This window comes from Stenella coeruleoalba (assembly GCF_951394435.1).
Source record: "Stenella coeruleoalba genome assembly, contig: scaffold_28, whole genome shotgun sequence".
NCBI lineage: Eukaryota > Metazoa > Chordata > Mammalia > Artiodactyla > Delphinidae > Stenella > Stenella coeruleoalba.
Genome location: NW_027645921.1, coordinates 1,916,772 through 1,937,094, shown reverse-complemented (window position 1 = coordinate 1,937,094; position 20,323 = coordinate 1,916,772). Strand labels below are relative to the sequence as shown.

General features: G+C 43.1%; 1 long non-coding RNA gene across 18 annotated transcripts in view; it reads left to right on the top strand.

Annotated features, from left to right (window-relative positions):
* LOC307181468 overlaps positions 1 to 20,323 on the top strand; it is a 1,676,472-nt gene that overhangs the window by 630,390 nt on the left and 1,025,759 nt on the right. Inside the window, exon 1 of one of the 18 annotated variants that reach the window (XR_013826850.1) lies at positions 2,378 to 2,392. The exons of the other annotated variants lie outside the window; for them this stretch is intronic. This is a non-coding gene — a long non-coding RNA (uncharacterized lncRNA). Of the gene's footprint in view, positions 1 to 2,377; positions 2,393 to 20,323 lie in introns of those variants that run through there. 18 annotated transcript variants of the gene reach the window in all.

Below are 20,323 nucleotides of genomic sequence, written 5' to 3'. Positions count from 1 at the left end.
TAAATTTGAGACCCTGTTTTGCTTTGGAATGCAGTTCCTGTGTAGCCAAGTTTACATTCCGTGTATTAGTGATATCTTATGATGTTTCTTTTTCTGTGTGACTTATTTCAGTTAGAATCATCGTACCTGAATCCACTCATTGTGCTGCTAAGGGCCTGATGACATAGATTTCATTGCTGAGTGATATTGCTTTGTAAGTGAATACCACAACTTCTTTATCCATTTTTCACTTTCTGCGATGTTGAACTTGTACTGTAAACGAGGTTCTTGTAAACAGAGCCGTTCCAAACTTTGGGGTGGCTGTGTCTTTTTGATTTTAATTTCCCTAAGCTATAGGACCATAAGTGGAAGTGCCCTAGGCTCTGTTGCTTTGTTTTTTAGATGTTTCAGGAAACACCATACACTTCTCCTGAGTGTCTGTTGGCAATTTACATCCCGCCCATCAGCATAACAAGGCTCCCTGTTCTCAATGGCCTGTTGCCTTTCTGGATTTTACACTTTTTTCAGATGGCCTTTTGACCGGGGGGAAGTGAGATTTCATTGTAGTGCAGATTTCCTTTGGAAGCTTGCTTGGTTGGCCAAAAAGGGCGTATGCGTTTTTTCCTGAATATATTCAGGAAAAAACGCATACGCCCTTTTTGGCCAAGTGCATCATTGTGGACGTTCTGCCTCTTTTCCTATGCTTTCAATGCAATTCCAGTCTACCTCCTGAAATCGGTTTCCTGCAATTCTGCCCCGCTTTCAAGTCCTCTTGGCAGCCTTACTTCAGTCTATTTTTGGACGATAGCTGTCATTTATAACTCTGCAGGTTTGTGAATTACAGTGCCCCTGAGCTCCTTTCTTCAACTCGCTTTCTTGTGACCTGGCCGCAACACCGCAGGATGGCTTCAGGCCCTAATCTGGTTCCGGCCCGGCATGCTGAGCCTTTGGTTAATTCCTCTTCCTGGTGGGAAATGAGAGTTAAATTTGCCCGTCCAGACACCTCCAGCTAGCCTCTCATTGGTTCTCACTATTCCTGTTCATCTTCCGCAGAAATTGCAAACTGGGCCAAACAGGAGGTTAAAGGGACTGACTCTCCAAGTCGGGAGAGTGTTAGTAAAGCGTCTGGAATGTTGCACCCGAGTACCAGGGTACGAAAACTGAGACATATTTGAACACGTCTCCCGTTCACATGGTTGATCATACTCTGGGTTCCACATGCATGTTTTAGCTGAAGGAAGAATACCTTAAACCTGGAGAGTTGAGACCCGTGTAATGGGTACCATGCAATATGACTTCAAAGGGTCTTCATTTGTTCACCGAACCTCTCCAATCCTATCACTGCTGCGTTTATGCCCCTGTACACACGCTTGATTCTCTTTTGGAGACATAGCAATCCATAGGTTTTAAGATACTTACTAGTCAGGTACATTCTTAGGCGTTTAATATGGGGTTTTGAGTCCCTTTCGTTGAGCAAGGAGTAGCTCTTGTCTATTCCATATTTGGCTTAAGGAACTTTATCTGTGCTCATTTCAATCTCTGGTTTTATGCAGCACCCCAACTCACCTTTCCCCTTAAGCAAGCATAAGTTGGTTTTCTAAATTTGAGAACCTGTTCTGTTCTGTAATTCAGTTCCTGTGTAGCCAAGTTTACATTCCGTGTATTAGTGATATCTTATGATGTTTCTTTTTCTGTGTGACTTATTTCAGTTAGAATCATCGTACCTGAATCTACTCATTATGCTGCTAAGAGCCTGATGACATAGATTTCATTGCTGAGTGATACTGCATTGTAAATAAGTACCACAAGTTCTTTATCCATTTTTCAATTTCTGTGATATTGAACTTGTACGGTAAACGAGGTTCTTGTAAACTGAGGCGTCCCAAACATTGGGGTGGCTGTGTCTTTTTGATTTTAATTTCCCTAAGCTATAGGACTATAAGTGGAAGTGCCCTAGGCTCTGTTGCTTTGTTTTTTAGATGTTTCAGGAAACACCATACACTTCTCCCGAGTGTCTGTTGGAAATTTACATCCCGCCCATCAGCATAACAAGGCTCCCAGTTCTCCATGGCCTGTCCTGCCTTTCTGGATTTTACACTTTTTTCAGATGGCCCTTTTGACCGGGGAGAAGTGAGACTTCATTGTAGTGCAGATTTCCTTTGCAAGCTTGCTTGGTTGGCCAAAAAGGGCGTATGCGTTTTTTCCTGAATATATTCAGGAAAAAACGCATACGCCCTTTTTGGCCAAGTGCATCATTGTGGACGTTCTGCCTCTTTTCCTATGCTTTCAATGCAATTCCAGTCTACCTCCTGAAATCAGTTTCCTGCAATTCTGCCCCGCTTTCAAGTCCTCTTGGCAGCCTTACTTCAGTCTATTTTTGGACGATAGCTGTCATTTATAACTCTGCAGTTTTGTGAATTACAGTGCCCCTGAGCTCCTTTCTTCAACTCGCTTTCTTTTGAGCTGGCCGCAACACCGCAGGATGGCTTCAGGCCCTAATCTGGTTCCGGCACGGCACGCTGAGCCTTTGGTTATTTCCTCTTCCCGGTAGGAAATGAGAGTTATATTTGCCCGTCCAGACACCTCCAGCTAGTCTCTCATTGGTTCTCCCTATTCCTGTTCATCTTCCGCAGAAATTGCAAACTGGGCCAAACAGGATGTTAAAGGGACTGACTCTCCAAGTGGGGAGAGTGTTAGTAAAGCGTCTGGAATGTTGCACCCGAGTACCAGGGTACGAAAACTGAGACATATTTGAACACGTCTCCCGATCACATGGTTGATCATACTCTAGGTTCCACATGCATGTTTTAGCTGAAGGAAGAATACCTTAAACCTGGGTAGTTGAAACCCGTGGAATGGGTACCATGCAATATGACTTCAAAGGGTCTTCATTTGCTCACCGAACCTCTCCAATCCTATCACTGCTGCGTTTATGCCCCTGTGCACATGCTTGATTCTCTTTCAGAGACATAGCAATCCATAGGTTTTAAGATACTTACTAGTCAGGTACATTCTTAGGCGTTTAATATGCGGTGTTGAGTCCATTTCGTTGAGCAAGGAGTAGCTCTTGTCTATCCCATATTTGGCTTAAGGAACTTAATCTGTGCTCATTTCAATCTCTGGTTTTATGCAGCACCCCAACTCACCTTTACCCTTAAGCAAGCATAAGTTGGTTTTCTAAATTTGAGACCCTGTTCTGTTCTGTAATTCAGTTCCTGTGTAGCCAAGTTTACATTCCTTGTATTACTGATATCTTATGATGTTTCTTTTTCTGTGTGATTTATTTCAGTTAGAATCATCATACCTGAATCCACTCATTGTGCTGCTAAGGGCCTGATGACATAGATTTCATTGCTGCGTGATATTGCTTTGTAAGTAAATACCACAACTTCTTTATCCATTTGTCACTTTCTGCGATGTTGAACTTGTACTGTAAATGAGTTTCTTGTAAACAGAGCCGTTCCATACTTTGGGGTGGCTGTGTCTTTTTGATTTTAATTTCCCTAAGCTATAGGACCATAAGTGGAAGTGCCCTAGGCTCTGTTGCTTTGTTTTTTAGATGTTTCAGGAAACACCATACACTTCTCCCGAGTGTCTGTTGGCAATTTACATCCCGCCCATCAGCATAACAAGGCTCCCAGTTCTCCATGGCCTGTCCTGCCTTTCTGGATTTTACACTTTTTTCAGATGGCCCTTTTGACCGGGGGGAAGTGAGACTTCATTGTAGTGCAGATTTCCTTTGCAAGTTTGCTTGGTTGGCCAAAAAGGGCGTATGCGTTTTTTCCTGAATATATTCAGGAAAAAACGCATACGCCCTTTTTGGCCAAGTGCATCATTGTGGACGTTCTGCCTCTTTTCCTATGCTTGAAATGCAATTCCAGTCTACCTCCTGAAATCGGTTTCCTGCAATTCTGCCCCGCTTTCAAGTCCTCTTGGCAGCCTTACTTCAGTATATTTTTGGACGATAGCTGTCATTTATAACTCTGCAGGTTTATGCATTACAGTGCCACTGAGCTCCTTTCGTCAACTCGCTTTCTTGTGACCTGTCCGCAACACCGCAGGATGGCTTCAGGCCCTAATCTGGTTCCGGCACGGCACGCTGAGCCTTTGGTTATTTCCTCTTCCTGGTGGGAAATGAGAGTTAAATTTGCCCGTCCAGACACCTCCAGCTAGTCTCTCATTGGTTCTCACTATTCCTGTTCATCTTCCGCAGAAATTGCAAACTGGGCCAAACAGGAGGTTAAAGGGACTGACTCTCCAAGTCGGGAGAGTGTTAGTAAAGCGACTGGAATGTTGCACCCGAGTACCAGGGTACGAAAACTGAGACATATTTGAACACGTCTCCCGATCACATGGTTGATCATACTCTAGGTTCCACATGCATGTTTTAGCTGAAGGAAGAATACCTTAAACCTGGGTAGTTGAAACCCGTGGAATGGGTACCATGCAATATGACTTCAAAGGGTCTTCATTTGCTCACAGAACCTCTCCAATCCTATCACTGCTGCGTTTATGCCCCTGTACACATGCTTGATTCTCTTTCGGAGACATAGCAATCCATAGGTTTTAAGATACTTACTAGTCAGGTACATTCTTAGGCGTTTAATATGCGGTGTTGAGTCCATTTCGTTGAGCAAGGAGTAGCTCTTGTCTATTCCATATTTGGCTTAAGGAACTTTATCTGTGCTCATTTCAATCTCTGGTTTTATGGAGCACCCCAACTCACCTTTCCCCTTAAGCAAGCATAAGTTGGTTTTCTAAATTTGAGACCCTGTTCTGTTCTGTAATTCAGTTCCTGTGTAGCCAAGTTTACATTCCGTGTATTACTGATATCTTATGATGTTTCTTTTTCTGTGTGACTTATTTCAGTTAGAATCATCATACCTGAATCCACTCATTGTGCTGCTAAGGGCCTGATGACATAGATTTCATTGCTGAGTGATATTGTTTTGTAAGTAAATACCACAAGTTCTTTATCCATTTTTCACTTTCTGCGATGTTGAACTTGTACTGTAAATGAGGTTCTTGTAAACAGAGGCGTCCCAAACTTTGGGGTGGATGTGTCTTTTTGATTTTAATTTCCCTATGCTATAGGACCATAAGTGGAAGTGCCCTAGGCTCTGTTGCTTTGTTTTTTAGATGTTTCAGGAAACACCATACACTTCTCCCAAGTGTCTGTTGGCAATTTACATCCCGCCCATCAGCATAACAAGGCTCCCAGTTCTCCATGGTCTGTCCTGCCTTTCTGGATTTTACACTTTTTTCAGATGGCCCTTTTGACCAGGGGGAAGTGAGACTTCATTGTAGTGCAGATTTCCATTGCAAGCTTGCTTGGTTGGCCAAAAAGGGCGTATGCGTTTTTTCCTGAATATATTCAGGAAAAAACGCATACGCCCTTTTTGGCCAAGTGCATCATTGTGGACGTTCTGCCTCTTTTCCTATGCTTGAAATGCAATTCCAGTCTACCTCCTGAAATTGGTTTCCTGCAATTCTGCCCCGCTTTCAAGTCCTCTTGGCAGCCTTTCTTCAGTATATTTTTGGACCATAGCTGTCATTTATAACTCTGCAGGTTTGTGAATTACAGTGCCCCTGAGCTCCTTTCTTCAACTTGCTTTCTTGTGACCTTGCCGCAACACCGCAGGATGGCTTCAGGCCCTAATCTGGTTCCGGCACGGCATGCTAAGCCTTTGGTTAATTCCTCTTCCTGGTGGGAAATGAGAGTTAAATTTGTCAGTCCAGACACCTCCAGCTAGTCTCTCATTGGTTCTCGCTATTCCTGTTCATCTTCCGCAGAAATTGCAAACTGGGCCAAACAGGAGGTTAAAGGGACTGACTCTCCAAGTCGGGAGAGTGTTAGTAAAGCGTCTGGAATGTTGCACCCGAGTATCAGGGTACGAAAACTGAGACATATTTGAACACGTCTCCCGATCACATGGTTGATCATACTCTAGGTTCCACATGCATGTTTTAGCTGAAGGAAGAATACCTTAAACCTGGGTAGTTGAAACCCGTGGAATGGGTACCATGCAATATGACTTCAGAGGGTCTTCATTTGCTCACTGAACCTCTCCAATCCTATCACTGCTGCGTTTATGCCCCTGTACACATGCTTGATTCTCTTTCAGAGACATAGCAATCCATAGGTTTTAAGATACTCACTAGTCAGGTACATTCATAGGCGTTTAATATGCGGTGTTGAGTCCATTTCGTTGAGCAAGGAGTAGCTCTTGTCTATTCCATATTTGGCTTAAGGAACTTTATCTGTGCTCATTTCAATCTCTGGTTTTATGCAGCACCCCAACTCACCTTTCCCCTTAAGCAAGCATAAGTTGGTTTTCTAAATTTGAGACCCTGTTCTGTTCTGTAATTCATTTCCTGTGTAGCCAAGTTTACATTCCATGTATTACTGATATCTTATGATGTTTCTTTTTCTGTGTGACTTATTTCAGTTAGAATCATCATACCTGAATCCACTCATTTTGCTGCTAAGGGCCTGATGACATAGACTTCATTGCTGAGTGATATTGCTTCGTAAGTAAATACCACAACTTCTTTATCCATTTTTCACTTTCTGCGATGTTGAACTTGTACTGTAAATGAGGTTCTTGTAAACATAGGCGTCCTAAACTTTGGGGTGGCTGTGTCTTTTTGATTTTAAATTCCCTAAGCTATAGGACCGTAAGTGGAAGTGCTCTAGGCTGTGTTGCTTTGTTTTTTAGATGTTTCAGGAAACACCATACACTTCTCCCGAGTGTCTGTTGGCAATTTACATCCCGCCCATCAGCACAACAAGGCTCCCAGTTCTCCATGGCCTGTCCTGCCTTTCTGGATTTTACACTTTTTTCAGATGGCCCTTTTGACTGGGGCGAAGTGAGACTTCATTTTAGTGCAGATTTCCTTTGCAAGCTTGCTTGGTTGGCCAAAAAGGGCGTATGCGTTTTTTCCTGAATATATTCAGGAAAAAACGCATACGCCCTTTTTGGCCAAGTGCATCATTGTGGACGTTCTGCCTCTTTTCCTATGCTTTCAATGCAATTCCAGTCTACCTCCTGAAATCGGTTTCCTGCAATTCTGCCCCGCTTTCAAGTCCTCTTGGCAGCCTTACTTCAGTCTATTTTTGGATGATAGCTGTCATTTATAACTCTGCAGGTTTGTGAATTACAGTGCCCCTGAGCTCCTTTCTTCAACTCGCTTTCTTTTGAGCTGGCCGCAACACTGCAGGATGGCTTCAGGCCCTAATCTGGTTCCGGCACGGCACGCTGAGCCTTTGTTTATTTCCTCTTCCTGGTGGGAAATGAGAGTTAAATTTGCCCGTCCAGACACCTCCAGCTAGTCTCTCATTGGGTCTCCCTATTCCTGTTCATCTTCCGCAGAAATTGCAAACTGGGCCAAACAGGAGGTTAAAGGCACTGACTCTCCAAGATGGGAGAGTGTTAGTAAAGCGTCTGGAATGTTGCACCCGATTACCAGGGTACGAAAACTGAGACATATTTGAACACGTCTCCCGATCACACGGTTGATGATACTCTGGGTTCCACATGCATGTTTTTGCTGAAGGAAGAATCCCTTAAACCTGGAGAGTTGAGACCCGTGGAATGGGTACCATGCAATATGACTTCAAAGGGTCTTCATTTGCTCACCGAACCTCTCCAATCCTATCACTGCTGCGTTTATGCCCCTGTACACACGCTTGATTCTCTTTCGGAGACATAGCAATCCATAGGTTTTCAGATACTTACTAGTCAGGTACATTCTTAGGCGTTTAATATGGGGTGTTGAGTCTATTTCGTTGAGCAAGGAGTAGCTCTTGTCCATTCCATATTTGGCTTAAGGAAATTTATCTGTGCTCATTTCAATCCCTGGTTTTATGCAGCACCCCAACTCACCTTTCCTCTTAAGCAAGCGTAAGTTGGTTTTCTAAATTTGAGACCCTGTTCTGTTTTGCAATCAAGTTCCTCTGTAGCCAAGTTTCCATTCCGTGTATTAGTGATATCTTATGATGTTTCTTTTTCTGTGTGACTTATTTCAGTTAGAATTATCATACCTGAATCCACTCATTATGCTGCTACGTGCCTGATGACATAGATTTCATTTTTGAGTGATATTGCATTCTACGTAAGTACCACAACTTCTTTATCCATTTTTCACTTTCTGCGATGTTGAACTTTTACCGTAAATGAGGTTCTTGTAAACATAGCTGTCCCAAACTTTGGGGTGGCTGTGTGTTTTTGATTTTAATTTCCCTAAGCTATAGGACCATAAGTGGAAGTGCCCTAGGCTCTGTTGCTTTGTTTTTTAGATGTTTCAGGAAACACCATACAGTTCTCCCCGAGTGGCTGTTGGCAATTTACATCCCGCCCATCAGCATAACAAGGCTCCCAGTTCTCCATGGCCTGTCCTGCCTTTCTGGATTTTACACTTTTCTCAGATGGCCCTTTTAACCAGTGGGAAGTGAGACTTCATTGTAGTGCAGATTTCCTTTGCAAGCTTGCTTGGTTGTACAAAAAGTGCATATGCGTTTTTTCCTGAATATATTCAGGAAAAAACACATACGCCCTTTTTGGCCAAGTGCATCATTGTCGACGTTCTGCCTCATTTCCTATGCTTTAAATGCAATTCCAGTCTACCTCCTGAAATCGGTTTCCTGCAATTCTGCCTTTCTTTCAATGCCTCTTCATAGCCTTTCCTCAATATCCTTTTTGAAAATTGTTGGCCTTTATAACTCTGCACGTTTTTGAATTGCAGTGGCCCTGAGCTCCATTTTTCAGCTCTTATTTTTGTGATCTTGCCTCATAACCGCAGGATTCCTTCAGGCCCTATTGTTCTTGTGGGACACCTTGCTGTGCCTTTGGTTAATTCTTCTTACTGATGTGAAATTAGAGTGACATGTGCCCATTGAAACCACTACATTAGTTTCTCACTGGTTCCCCCTAACCCATTCATCCTCCGCACTATCTGCAGACTGTGCGATACTGGGACTTAAAGGCATTGACTCTCCATGTGAGGTTGTTGTTAGTAAAGCGGCTGGAATGTCGATCCGGAGCCCCAGGAGAGGAACAATGAGGTGTGTTTTAGAAACCTTTCCTGATCATATGGTATACCAGTCGCTGGGTTTCCCAAGCATGGTTTAGCTGTAGGAAGATTCCCTTCAACCTGGAGTGTTGGGACCCTTGGAATGAGTAGCATGAAGTATTGCATTAAACTTTTGGCAGTTGCTCACCAAAGCTCACCAATCCTCTCAGCCCCAAGTGTCCAGCCTTATGTCTTATCCAGCTGTGGGTTTATATGTGGTCAATCCAGGTTGCATCACAGCCCCTGAGCGAATTTTGTAAGAATTTTTCTCTCTTTCATTGTTTCTGCGTTTTGTTTTTAAAATTTATTTCTATAATGGGGTTTAGCTCATCTTCACTGCTGTGTTTGTGCCGCTCTGCACACACTTGATTCCCTTATGGAGATATATCAATACATGGGTTTTAAGATTCTTATTACTCAGATATATTTCTCTGCGGTGTATAGGGTGTGTTGAGGCCAGTTCATTGAGCAAGGTGTAGATCTTGTCTAATACCTATTTGGTTTATTGAACGGTATCTGTGCTAATTTCAAACTCTGGTTTTATGCATCACCCCACCTCTCCTTTCCCCTTAAGCTGACATAAGTGTGTTTTCTAAATGTGAGACACTGTTCTGTTCTGTAATTCATTTCTTGTGCAGCCATATTTACCCTCCCTCTATAAGTGATATCTTATGATATGTTTCTTTTTCTGTTTGACTTATTTCAAGTAGTATTATCGGACCTAAATCCACTCTTTATCCTTCTACTAGCCTTATTACATTGATTTCATGGTGAAGAGATATTCCATTGTACATAAGTACCACATCTTCTTTATCCATTGTTCTCTTTCCTGGGATATTTAAGGTGTACTGAAGTTGAGGTTCTTGTAAACAGAGTAGCCCTAAACTGTGGTGTGCTTGTGTCTTGTTGATTTTTAGACTTCCCTAGATATACTCCCATGATTGGAAGTGTCCTATGCTCTGTAGCTCTGTTTTTTAGATGATTTAGGAACCACCATACACTCCTCCAGAGTGGCTCTCGGCAGTTCACACACTGCCCATCAGCGTATAAAGGCTCCCTGTTCTCCATGGCCTGTCCTGCATTTCTGGTTTTTACAATTTTTTAGGATGGCCCTTTTGACCGGTGGGAAGTGAGACTTCTTTGTTGTGCACATTTGCATTGCTTGCTTGGTTCCTTGCCCATAAGGTGCATATGCGTTTTTTCCTGGATATAATCAGGAAAAAACGCATACGCCCTTTTGGGCCAACTGCATCATTGTCGAAATTCTGCCGCTTTTCATGTGCTTTAAAGACGAGTCCAATCTATCTCTTGAAATCTGTTTCTTGCAATTCTGTCTTGCATTCAGATCCTCTTCTTTGCCTTACCTCAACATAATTTTGGACGTTAGTTTTCATTTATAACTCTGCAGGTTTGTGAATTGCAGTGACCCTGAGCTCCATTTTTTAAGTTGCTCTTTTGTGAGCTGGCCTCAAACCCGCAGGATTGCTTCAGGCCCTATTTTGGCTCCAGCGAGGTGGGCTGAGCCTTTTTTTAATTCTTATTCTTAATGGGAAATTAGAGTGATATGTGCCCGTCCAAACCCCTACAACTATTCTCTCATTGGTTCCCCCTCTTCCCGTTCATCCTCCTCACAATTTGCAAAATGTGTGAAACAGAAGTTGAAATGTGCTGATTCTCCAAGTGGGGAGATTCTAAGTAACGTGGCTGGAATGGTGAACAGGAGCACCAGGAGAGGATAAATGAGGTGCATTTTAGACACATCTCCCGATCACATGGTGTACAGTCCTCTGGGTTTTCCATGCATGTTTTAGCTGTAGGAAGATCCCTTGAACCTGCAGATTTGGGACCCATTGAATGGGCACCAGGTAGTATTACTTTAAAGGGTGTGCATTTCCTCACCCAAGCTCACATTTCTCTTAGCGCGAACAGTTTCCAGCCTTATGTCTCATCCTGCTGTGGGTCTAGACGTGTTCAATCCATGTTGCATCACCGTCCCTGAGGAAAAGTTGTAAGAGGTTTTCTCTGTCTCTCTGTCGTTTATTTTTTTCAATTTATTACTATATTGGTTACAGCTGATTTTCAAAGCTCTGTTTCTTGCTGCTGTACATCCACTTGATTCACGTACAGAGAGACATCAGTAAATTCTTTTTCAGATTCTTACCAGTCGTATATATTCTTTTCCGGTGACTTGAGTGTGCTGAGTGTAGTTCTTTTAGCTACCGTGTAGGCCTTGTTGATTATCAGTTTGGTATTTGGAATGGTATCTTTGCTAATTTCAACCTCCTGGATGATGCCTCACCCCTCCCCACCTTTCCCGTTTAGCAGCCTTATGCGTGTTTTCTACATATTTGACTATGTTTTTGTTTTGTAATTTATTTCATGTGTAGCTATTTTGGATTCCACCTTTAAGTGATATCTTATGATATGTGTCTTTTTCTTTTTGAATTCTGTCACTTAGAATGATCATACGTAACTCCTCCAGAGTTGTTACAACTGGCCATATTTCATTGATTTCCAGGCTGAGTAATATTCCACTCTACATAAGTACCTCATCTCTATCCATTTTTTCCCTCCAGAGACATTTAAGTTATATCCTAGTCGAGGATCTTTTAAACAGAGAGGGGGTAAACATTGGGGTGCCTGTGTCCTCTCGATTTTTGTTTTTCCCAAGATATACGCCCATGAGTGCAAGTGCCCTATGCTCTGTAGCTCATTTTTTAGATGCTTTAGTAAACACAATATACTTCTCCAGAATGGCCGTTGGCAATATACATTTCCACTATAAGTCTCACAGGGCTCCCTCTTCTCATTGACCTGTCCTGCATTTCTGTTGTTTACGCTTTATGAGGATGGCTCTTCTGACTGATGCGAAGTGATATCTTTTGTAGTATTGACTTCCAGTGCCCACCTGTTTGGTTGGCTAAAAAAGTGTATGCCCTTTTCTTGAATATATACAGAAAAAAACGCATACACCCTTTTTGGCCAACTGCAATGTTGGCAATGTTCAGCTCCTTTTCTTGTGCTTAATGGCGAGTCCTTTCTACCTCCTCAAATCCCTTTCCTGCCATTCTCCCTTGCTTACAAGTCCTTTTCTCTGACTTTCCTCAAGACATTTTTCAGTGATGGATATTTTCAACTCTGCAGTTTTGTGAATTTTACTGCCCCTGAGTTCCATTGTTCAACTTGTGTTTATGGGAACTGGCCACAAAGCAGCAGGATTTCCTCAAGCCCTATACTGTTTCCATGGGCAACCCTAGCCTTTGGTCAATTCGTCTTCCTGATTGGAAATTAGAGTGACATGTGCCTGTCTGAACACCTAGGACTTGTCTCTCATTGTTCCTCATCCTTCCGCTTCATCCTCTGGACAAATTCCAAACTGTACGCAACAGGATGTTGACAGTGCTGACATCTCCAAGTGGGGAGACTGTTAGTAAAGACGCTGGAGGGGTGAACCCGAGCACCAGGAGATGAGGAGATGAGATGCCTTTTCCAAACTCTTCCCGATCAGACGGTATACCATCCTCTGGGTGTGACAGACATGTTTTAGCAGTAGGAAGAGTCCCATTCATGTAAGGAGAACACCAGGGCTTTTTCAAAATCAGTGTCTCCCCGAAACCCAAACTGGGGAATTTTTTAAGCTACGGCTACACATATGTTCATTAAGGGCCTTGGGAAGTAGGCAGAGTCCAAACTTTAGATGATTGAAGTCTTCAGGGTCAGAAGCACTCACCACCAGCTTCCCTTAGGCTACACTTTAACTGTCATTGATAGATGATGTCAATAAAAATATCTATTCTTTTTCAGATTATTTCCCCTTATAGGTTATTGCAAAATGTTGAGTGTAGTTCCCTGTGCTATACAGTAGTTCCTTGTTGATGATCTATTTTATACATAGCAGTGTGTATGTGTTAATCCCAAACTGTTAATTTATCCCTCCTCCCACCTTTCCCCTTTGGTAATAATAAATTATAAGATTTTATACTTCTCAGAAATGGGGGAGCTGAAAGAGAGGTATCATTTTCAATGGAAAAGCATTTAAAACAAGATTGAAGGTTTAACCAAGATTATTAGATGTACATCCTTGGAAAGAAATCACTTCGTTTCTCTAATATTGACCTGACAAATAAGACAAACCTTTTCACTGAACTTGCTTATAAAAAGTGATGGAAATATCAAATGGAAGTGTTAGAAACATCTTATTTTACCCGAGCCTTATACACTGTTCTATGTTAACTACAGTTTGGCTCACACATCTGTTCATTGAGGTTACAATAGTCTCAATTTCTGTTACTGATCCTCCAGAGTGGACCCCAACAAGTGTTCCCCTGCCCAGTGTCATTGGGGCCAACAGATCGAGACTGAGTTTGGTTCACAAGCAAAGGAAACTTTATATTTTGATCAGAGAATGGAGAGGTGAGAGCATGCACTACCCCGTGGGCTGTGGGCTGGGCTGCTGTGTAGAGATCCTGTCAGAGTCATTGGGAGGGAGGGGACAGAGCTTTCAAGGGCTGGGTTGGCTGCAGCTCAGGCTCTATATCGTGGAGTCTGCACTGGGCCCCAGGAGCTGAGGTGTCGACCCAGCCATTCTGCACTAGGAAATCTGGTCTGAAGTGCCGGGTGTGGAGCCTCTGCATGCGAGACCCTAGGAGTACGTGAAATTAGACAAAGCACAAAGGATAAAAAAGTTAGACTTGACTTTATTGCACAGATTCTATTTTTATCTCCCAGGGATTTTTAATGGGCTTTGCTGGGGACAAACCCCTCCTCTGCCTTTTGTCCCGTTCCTCATTCTTGGAGTTCTGAGGGTGCAGACCCTTCTTCTGTAACTGCTGAGTGCTGAGTTGGGAGCCCTCATACCCAGGGGCGAGGGTCAGAACTTCTACCCAGCAGCCTCCAGGTGACGTTGATTTTCCCCAGGCCCCCTGCCTCCTTGCTCGTCCACCTGAACACCAGCATTGGAAGTGTTATAGATTCTAATGACCTTTAAGGGTCCAGGAAAGAGATGTGCAGAGACGTTGTGGGGGCCGGTTTCACCCCGCCCCACATTTGTTCGGCCACCTTAGGCTGACCGTTTCTGCCAGCCTAGATGCTCTGACCAGTAGTCTGTGCTTTCTTCAATTAGGCCCCTGAATTAACGTACAAACAGCACCAGGTGTCAGAGCCCTGCCCACTCAACTCCCAGACAGTCCAGGGTCAGTGGTGATCAAGGACCATGATGGCCACTGAGTCAACAGCCTTTTGAAGTAAACAGGAGTCCAGCCGGTCTTATTGGCCACCATCATCACGGTGTCTGTAGGCTTTTCTATAGTGACAGTGTGATATACGGTTCCCCCGCCAAGATTATTAGCTCCCCTCTGGGTGCAGTAAGTCCTGCAAGCAGTAGTCTACTGTTTTGGGACACACTCTTGTTGTTTTATGAGAAAAACTCCAGGTCAAGTGATGTTCACACGAGTCGTCATGGTGCCCTGTTGCCCCCGGTTATCTCTCTGGATGTTGGAGTTGGAAGGCCTCCTCACTCGAGGTCGGTGTGCCAACGGAACGAACCCTGCAACTTCAGGGCATGGTTGGTGGTTAGGATCACCACGTGGGGTCCTTTTCCCTTAGGAGGGAGGTGGCCTTTTGGGCTGCTGATTTCCAGGTTTTTAGATACCGCCAGTATCTTGGCCAGATGTGGCAGTGGGTCAAGCCCCTTGGTGACCATAGTTTATCCTACCTGGATGGCATTCTTGCATTGTTCCATTTCAAGTGGTCCCAGTTTTTGCACTAATTCTCCAATGGCGATTCACCTTTCACCGGGAATGTAAAGGTCAAAGGGTTTAGCTAAATTAGGGAGTTCCAGGGCAAGGGTCTGAATTGACTGCTCTTTCCATTCTTGAAAGGCCACTTCTGGATTCTATTCAAAAGGATCATCATCTTTTCCTTTCAGTGTTTCATATAGAGGCCCAGCTAGTAGACTGTAGTTAGGGATCCAGAAGCAGCAAACCCTGGCCTCCCCAGGAACCCCTAAGCTGTCTTCTAGTTTTAGAAAGGGGTAAGGCTGAAAATGGTTTCTTCCCTTTCCTGGGATGGGCTTCTCTGACCTTCTGTGAGAATGAAGCCCAGGCAGGTCACCGCAGTCTGTGATATTTGAGCTTCTTTTTGGACGACTTCTATCCTTTATTGGCTTGGTAGTTCAGAGGCCTCCTTAGTAGGGCTGGCGATCAGAATGTCATCTGCGTATTGAAGGAGGGTTTCCTTTTCCAGAGGTAGAACTTTTAGGTCTTTACCTAAGCTTTCCCCAAAGACGGTGTGGGAATTTTTGCACCCTTGGGGCAAGACGGCCCGGAAGTATTGTTTTAGTTGTATGTTGAGTCCTGCCACTCACAAGCCAAAATTTCTTGTGACTCTGGGACTAATGGAATACAAAAGAAGGCATCATTGAAGACTAATACAGAATACCATGTCCTGGTGGTTGGTAGAATGACCAGCAGGGTGTAGGAATTAGGAGCAGCTGGAGGTATATCCTCGGTGGCTTCACTGACTGTCCTGACATTCTTTACCAGGTCCCCAGCAGCCCATGGGGCTCTCGTGGTCAGACCAATCCCCGGATACAGAGCTACCCTTGCAGGTACCGTGGCAGGGCTGGGCACACAGGAACCATGCACATAGCCCTCATTGCAGAGCACCCCCAGCTCACCTGTCACTCAGAGCTGACACAGAGCACCTCAGAGCAGGACTTGAACTAACAAACAGCAGCTGCGACAGGTCTGTGACCCTGGTCATCACTCTGTACGGCCTCCCTCCACCTGGTCTTCCAGAGACTTCCACTGCACCCGGGGCACCAGGCCTCTGTCTCCAACCACCACCCACCCCTCCTCTCCCTGACTCCTGGGTTCCTCTCATTAGGAGAGTGTTTTCTTGAAGTTGTCTCCCACTCATGGGCCAGATAAAATGATTAGAAAACAAGCCAAAGCTGCAGCCCCTTGTCTATCTTGACTCTCAGGAGCCCACACCTGTTCCTTGGACCTGGCCGGTTCAGCAAGTTCCATTTTCTGCAACTGTGAGCCCCTGAGGGGTGATGATTGGCTGACCTGGGCAGCCTTACCGTGCCGGCCAGCCCTCCCCAGGTGTGCCTGGGTTGAGATCAATATAAATACCACTCCAGGCAGCAAGAGCCCCTGCAGCCGTGCCTGACGCCATTTTCTCTGCCCTGTCAGCAGTCTCGGGGCTGGGCTGGTGGGAGGGAGTGAGAGGCCACAGCTTTGTGGGTGGCCCAGTGTGAGTGGGGCTCTGTTGGACTTTCTGCAGCAGTTGCCAGGCTGCCACCTGCTAAGGAAGAGGATGTGTCACCCATACCTGCTGCTGGAATTTCTCCCTGGGCAGAGGTGAGGAAGGAAAAAAGCAGTGGGGGCAGGGACAGGACGGGTATCTCAGGCAGGGAAATGGAAATCTTCCAGAAGAGCACCCAGGGCCAGTACCATCCTGGCTGGCCTGCAGGCACCAAGTCGGCTGGCATGCTGTCACTCGTGTGGCTCCATGGCCCTTCCTCTAGGCTTTCAAGTCCTTGTACATATTCAGGTGTTTTACCTGGGAAGGTTGGGAACAGTTCAGCAGCAGCTGGCCTGGGGCTCATCTCACGTTTACTCACAGATGCCTCGGCACGGTCCCCCAGGCTTGTAATGAGGACACTCCTTGCGGGGGGGCTGCTGGCTGCATGCGAGATGATTCCCCACCTCTGACCAACTTCAGAATTGTCTACCACTGAAGCAAGTGCCCTGATAGGGTTTTCATCTGTATAACTGGTAGGTTCTGTTTTGTTTTTTCTTTTTTGTTTCAAGGTAGGTTTTATTCCTCTTTTTTGTACTTATGGATGTAAGCATGGAAATAATTCATTCATATAAATACATGTATGTGAAGGGAATAACTTTTTTCCGTTTTTTAAAAAATTTTATTTTTCATTTTATTTTATTTATTTTTATACAGCAGGTTCTTATTGGTTATCTATTTTATACATATAAATGTATACATGTCAATCCCAATCTCCCAACTCCTCCCACCGCCACCCCCCCCATGGTTTTCCCCTCTTTGTGTCCATACATTTGTTCTCTACATCTGTGTCTCTATTTCTGCCCTTCAAACTGGTTCATCTGTACCATTTTTCTAGGTTCCACATATATGCGTTAATATACAATATTTGTTTTTCTCTCTCTGACTTACTCCACTCTGTATGACAGTCTCTAGATCCATCGACGTCTCTACAAATGACACAATTTCATTCCTTTTTATGGCTAATAGTCCATTTTATATATGTACCACATCTTTATCCATTCGTCTGTCTGTGGGCATTTAGGTTGCTTCCATTACCTGGCTATTGTAAATAGTGCTGCAATGAACATTGTGGTGAATGTGTCTTTTTGATTTATGGTTTTCTCTGGGTATATGCCCAGTAGTGGGTTGCTGGATCATATGGTAATTCTATTTTTAGTTTTTTAAGGAACCTCCATACTGTTCTCCATAGTGACTATCAATTTACATTCCCACCAATCGTGGAAGAGGGTTCCTTTTCTCCACACCCTCTCCAGCATTTGTTGTTTGTAGATTTTCTGATGATGCCCATTCTAACAGGTGTGAGGTGATACCTCATTGTGGTTTTGATTTGCATTTCTCTAATAATTAGTGATGTAGAGCAGCTTTTCATGTGCTCCTTGGCCATCTCTACATCTTTTTGGAAGAAATGTCTATTTAGATCTTCTGCCCATTTTTGTATTGGGTTGTTTGTTTTTTTAATATTGAGCTGCATCAGCTGTTTATATATATTGGAGATTAATCCTTTGTCCATTGATTCAGTTGCAAATATATTCTCCCATTCTGAGGGTTGTCTTTTTGTGTTTGTAGTTTCCATTGCTTTGCAAAAGCTTTTACGTTTCATTAGGTCCCATTTGTTTAGTTTTCTTTTTTATGTCATTACTCTAGGAGGTGGATCAAAAAAGATCTTGCTGTGATTTATGTTAGAGTATTCTTCCTATGTTTTCCTCTAAGAGTTTTATACTGTCCGGTCTTACATTAAGGTCTCTAATCCATTTTGAATTTATTTTTGTGTATGGTGTTAGGGGGTGTTCTAATTTCATTCTTTTACATGTAGCTGTCCATTTTTCCCAGCACCACTGATTGAAGACACTGTCTTTTCTCCATTGTATAGTCTTGCCTACTTTGTCATAGATTAGTTGACCATAGGTGTGTAGGTTTATCTCTGGGCTTCTTTCTTTTTTATTTTCCTTTTACACCTTTATTGGAGTATAATTGCTTTACAATGGAGTGTTAGTTTCTGCTGTATAACAAAGTGAGTCAATTATACATATACATATATCACCATATCCCCTCCCTCTTACATCTCCCTCCCACCCTCCACATCCCACCCCTTTAGGTGGTCGCAAAGCACCGAGCTGATCTCCCTGTGCTATGTGGCTGCTTCCCAGTAGCTATCGATGTTACATTTGGTAATGTATATATGTCCATGGCACTCTCTCACTTCGTCCCAGCTTACCCTTCCCCCTCCCCGTGTCCTCAAGTCCTTTCTCTATGTCTGTGTCCTTAATCCTGTCCTGCCCCTAGGTTCTTCATAAACTTTTTTCTTTAGATTCCATATATCTCTGTTAGTACACGGTATTTATTTTTCTCTTTCTGACTTACTTCACTGTGTAGGACAGACTCTAAGTCCATCCCCCTCACTACAAATAACTCAGTTTTGTTTCTTTTTATGGCTGAGTAATATTCCATTTATATATGTGCCAGATATTCTTTATCCATTTATCTGTCGATGGACACTTAGGTTGCTTCCATGTCCTGGCTATTGTAAGTAGAACTGCAATGAACATTGTTGTATATAACTCTTTTTGAATTATGGTTTTCTCAGGGCAAATGCCCAGTAGTTGGATTGCTGGGTCGTATGGTACTTCTATTTTTAGTTTTTTCAGGAACCTCTATACTGTTATCCCTAGTGGGTATAGCAATTTACATTCCCAGCAACAGTGCAAGAACGTTCCCTTTTCTCCAGTAAATGCCTCTCCAGCATTTATTGTTTGTAGATTTTTTGATGATTGCCATTCTGACTGCTGGGAGTTGATACCTCACTGTAGTTTTGATTTGCATTTCTCTAATGATTAGTGATGTTCAGCATCCTTTCATGTGTTTATTGGCAATCTGTATATCTCCTTTGGAGAAATGTCTATTTAGGTCTTCTGCCCATTTTTGGATTGTGTTGTTTGTTTTTGTGATATTGAGCTACACAAGCTGCTTGTAAATTTTGGAGATTAATCTTTTGTCATTTGCTTCATTTGAAAACATTTTCTCCCATTCTGAGGGTTGTATTTTCGTCTTGTTTATGTTTTCCTTTGCTGTGCAAAAGCTTTGAAGTTTCATTAGGTCCCATTTGTTTATTTTTGTTTTTATTTCCACTTCTCTAGGAGGTGGGTCAAAAAGGATCTTGCTGTGATTTATGTCATAGAGTGTTCTGCCTATGTTTTCCTCTAATAATTTTATAGTGTCTGGTCTAACATTTAGATCTCTAATTCATTTTGAGTTTATTTTTGTGTATGGTGTTATGGAGTGTTCTAATTTCATTCTTTCACGTGTAGTTGTCCAGTTTTCCCAGCACCACTTACTGAAGAGACTGTCTTTTCTTCATTGTATATCTTTGCCTCCTTTGTCATAGATGAGTTAGCCATAGGTACGTAGGTTTATCTCTGGGCTTTCTATCTTGTTCAATTGATCTATATTTCTGTTTTTGTGCCAGTACCATATAGTCTTGATTAATGTAGCTTTGTAGTATAGTCTGAAGTTAGGAAGTCTGATTCCTCCAGCTCTTTTAATTTCCCTCAAGACTGCTTTGGCTATTCGGGGTCTTTTGTGTCTCCATACAAATTTTAAGATTTTTTTGTTCTAGTTCTGTAGAAAATGCCAGTGGTATTTGATAGGGATTGCATTGAATCTGTAGCTTGCTTTGGGTACTATAGTCATTTTCACAATATTGATTCTTCTAATCCAAGAACATGGTTTATACCTCCATATGTTTATATCATCTTTGATTTCTTTCAGCAGTGTCTTATAGTTTTCTGAGTACAGGTCTTTTACCTCCTTATGTAGGGTCATTCCTCCGTATTTTATTCTTTTTGTTGCAATGGTGAATGAGATTGTTTCCTTAATTTCTCTTTCTGATCTTTCATTGTTAGTGTATAGGAATGCAAGAGATTTCTGTGCATTAATTTTGTATCCTGCAACTTTACCAAATTCATTG